Source organism: Triticum aestivum, chromosome 7A (assembly GCF_018294505.1).
Source record: "Triticum aestivum cultivar Chinese Spring chromosome 7A, IWGSC CS RefSeq v2.1, whole genome shotgun sequence".
NCBI lineage: Eukaryota > Viridiplantae > Streptophyta > Magnoliopsida > Poales > Poaceae > Triticum > Triticum aestivum.
The window spans coordinates 666,529,118-666,532,904 of NC_057812.1; positions in this window are offsets into that span (position 1 = coordinate 666,529,118).

The following is a 3,787-nucleotide window of genomic DNA, read 5'->3' on the forward strand; positions in this document are numbered from 1 at the left end:
AAGACAAATGATAGAAATAAACCTATTACCATGCAGCGGAAGGTAGACTACACTAGGGAAGCCATAGTCAAGTATTCAATGAAGTGAAAGCACAATGACTTAATAGCAGCAATGTAGTAAGGATCAGGTAGGAAGATATTATGAAGCCATACAGAACATGCAGTCACTCAGTGAAGACAAGAGATAGTGCAAACATACAATGACTTCACAAGGAGCAACAGTAAGTAAAGGGAAGGGAAGATGAAACCAGTGACTCGTTGAAGACAATGATTTTTGGACCAGTTCCAGTTGCTGTGACAACTGTACGTCTGGTTGGGGCGGCTAGGTATTTAAACCTTAGGACACCCATTCTCGGAGACCCAGTCCTGAACACGCAGCTCAGGACACCCAGTCCTCACCGTATTCCCCTTGGGCTAAGGTCACACAGACCCCGCCCAATCACTCTGGTAAGTCTTCAAGGTAGACTCCCAAACCTTCACAGACTTCGTTCACCGGCAATCCACAATGTCTCTTGGATGCTCAGAATGCGACGCCTAACTGGCTGGAGGATGCACAGTCCTCAAGTGTAATAAGTCTTCAGATCACACGGACAAGAAGACTTAAGTGATGCCCAATTCTCTCTAGCTCTGGGTGGTTAGGGCTTTATCCTCGCAAGGAATTCTCTCTCAAAGGCTTCGAGCTGGGTTGCTCTCAAACGACAAAAGCCGTACTCTTAATCTGAGCAGCCAACCGTTTATGGTTGTGGGGGGGTGGGCTATTTATAGCCACTTGGCAACCCGACCTGATTTATCCGAAATGACCCTGGGTCACTAAGGAACTGACACGTGTTCCAACGGTCAGATTTCAAACTCACACGGCAACTTTACTTGGGCTACAAGCAAAGCTGACTTGTCCGACTCTGGACAAGATTAGCTCTCATAGTCTTCACTCGAAGACATAGGTTTTTGGTTAGGCATCACTTCAGTCATTCTGACTGGTTCTCTTGGACCCCACTTAATAGTACAGTGGTTCCTATGAAAAAGAACTACGAAAGATCTAAGTCTTCGAGCTCCATAGGCTTCATGTGGTGTCTTCTCTTGTCATAGTCTTCAATGTGAATATCTTCATATACCACCTTTGACTTCAATGTCTTCATACATTTTTAGGGGTCATCTCCGGAAGGAAAACCGAATCAATGAGGGACTTCTACCTGTGTTATCCTGCAATTCTCACAAACACATTAGTCCCTCAACTAGGTTTGTCGTCAATACTCCAGAACCAACTAGGGGTGGCACTAGATGCACTTACAGGATCGATAAAACCTAAATGATGAAAACTTGCATTTAGGGTGCCTCGGCATCGACAAACCCTAAATGATGAAACCTTGGCTTTTAGGGTGCCTCGGTGTCGATGAGAACCTAAATGATGTACGCTTAGGATTTTAGGGTGCCTCGGCGTCGACAAACCCTAAATGATAAAAGCTTAGCTGTTAGGATGCCCGGTGTCGACAAACCCTAAGTGATGAGACCGGGATCTTGTTCCTTGACAATAACGGACTTTTTGACCAAACTTTTCTCCTATTTAGAGCGAAACATGGCCCACAACGATGAGGCCAGCGGTTCGGGCGGCAAGCAATTCTGGGAGCTGTCCTAGGAGTTGGAGGAAGAACCTCACCGCTATGAGGACACCGTGGAATACACCGATCCTGACTACACAACCCCTAGTGGCGTCGGGGATGACACCATTGATGATGGCGGCGCGGATGCCACCACTGATGATGGCGGCGCACGCACAGATGGCAGCCAACCGGAGAGGCAACGGAAGGACCGGCGCCCGAACATGCTCGGCACCGTCAGGGAGGAATTTATTGAAGTGAACTCCGACGGGCATTCGATGGCACCCAAACACGTAGTCAAGGGGTACTCGATTCAGCTCGGGTGCATTCTCCGGAGCACCGCCTCGATCAACACCGAGAACCTAAGGCATAAGGACCGAGGGAATTTGCGCAGCCTCCTCTTCACGAAGATGTACGAACGATACAAGTTCCCCGCTGAGTTCGCAAACACACGCCTCGCGGGTAATAAAGTGAACGGTGCCGCCCTCACGACGATGAGCACGGCCCTGTCTACTTGGAAAAGCACGGTGAAGGAAATGATTGACAAAGGTGATAGTTATGAGAAGATCAAGGCGAAATATCCTTTGATGAGCGAAGATGACTACAAGGAGTTCAAGATCAAGTGCGAGAGCCCCGCAACCTCCGAATCAAGTAAGTGGGGGAAAGAAATGCGGCAGTTGAACATAGGGGTCCACCAACTCGGTCCCGGCGGTTACAGAGTGGCGGAGCCTGTATGGGACAAGGAGGACGCGGAGCGTGCCGAGCAAGGCCTACCGCCCCGCTTCGAGAAATACAGTGACAAGCAGACCAGGAACTTTCTTAGGGCCCGGTACAAGGAGGACCCGGTAACAAAGGAGCTTACCACGGATCCGAAGACCAAGGAGCTTGAGCTTGTTTTGGTAAGGAATACACCCCCACGTAATTAGCTCCATATGGTTGCATTCTAATTAATCCCCAATATTTCTAAATGGATCACGTTCCTTCCGCAGGACAAAGAAAGCAGTAGCGCGGGGTCGTCTCAGAGCTCCCCTTTCGACACCCCTTTGAATAGGGCATTGAATGTAATGAAAAACATGGATAAGCTCAATAAGCCGACGTCAGCTGGTCGTGTGGCCGGCAAAGGCTTGTCCACAAAATGGTTGTCCTACTATGGCGCTGGTGGGCGAAAGGATAAAAAGACCAGCTCGGAAAGCCAGTCGCGCGAGGTTGAAGCACTCAAGGCGCAAGTGGCACGGATTCTGGAGATGGTCCAAGAGCAAGTGCAACAACAATTGGGATCGATGCTTACCGGCATTATGCCTACCTTGATTCATGGGATAATGACGTGGATTGCGGGTGGCCAACAGGGGCCGCCCCTGATTCCCAGCTTCACGACCAGCAACTCACACAAGCACAGGCGGCGCCATTGGTGTCTCCAGCGGCGGCGGTATTGGTGTCTACGGTGGCGGCGCCATTGGTGTCTCCGGCGACGGCGGTATTGGTGTCTCCGACGCCGGCATTGGAGCTTAATGCACCCGGGTGTACGCCGGCCGGCACCTCGCCAGCAAGGGGCCCCTCCATCAGTTGCACGCCCGCCGTTGGCGGTGCCTCGACATTAGCCGAGCTCGACGGCATCACGGTAACTAAGCCTCTCGGCCGAGGACTCCATCTCCTTGCCTTTGACTGGGCATCCCTGACGCCCTACATGTTTTCGCAGGGCGCCGCCAACGTTCCTTGCACTCTCCTGCACTTCGTGGGCGGCGAGTTGGTCGATGTCGCCAAGGGCAGAATCATTCAACCGGGCAACCCCGTGTTCCACGGTAATCCGATGCCACCCACAATGTATAGGGTTGAAGTGGTTCGGGTGCTGCCAGGCTGCGACGAGCTGTTACCTCCGATTCGACCCGCTGGGGCCGACGAAGAAGATGAGATGACCCTCAGCGCCTGCGTAAGCTGGCCCCTGCTTTGGCCGAAGAGCCAGATTCATTTGGGGGCGGGGGACACCACCCCACAGACAAGACCACCAGTCGTGCCGGCCCCAAGCCATGGCAAGAACGCCGCAACGCTACCGGACATGCCGGACATCCCTAGGGCACAGGATCCGGACGACGACGACAACGACGATGGTACATTTACCAACGTCGATAAGTACTTTGCTGAACATCGATACGGTGACGAGTTCTGCGGGCCTCCTTCTCAAGAACCCAAACAAGA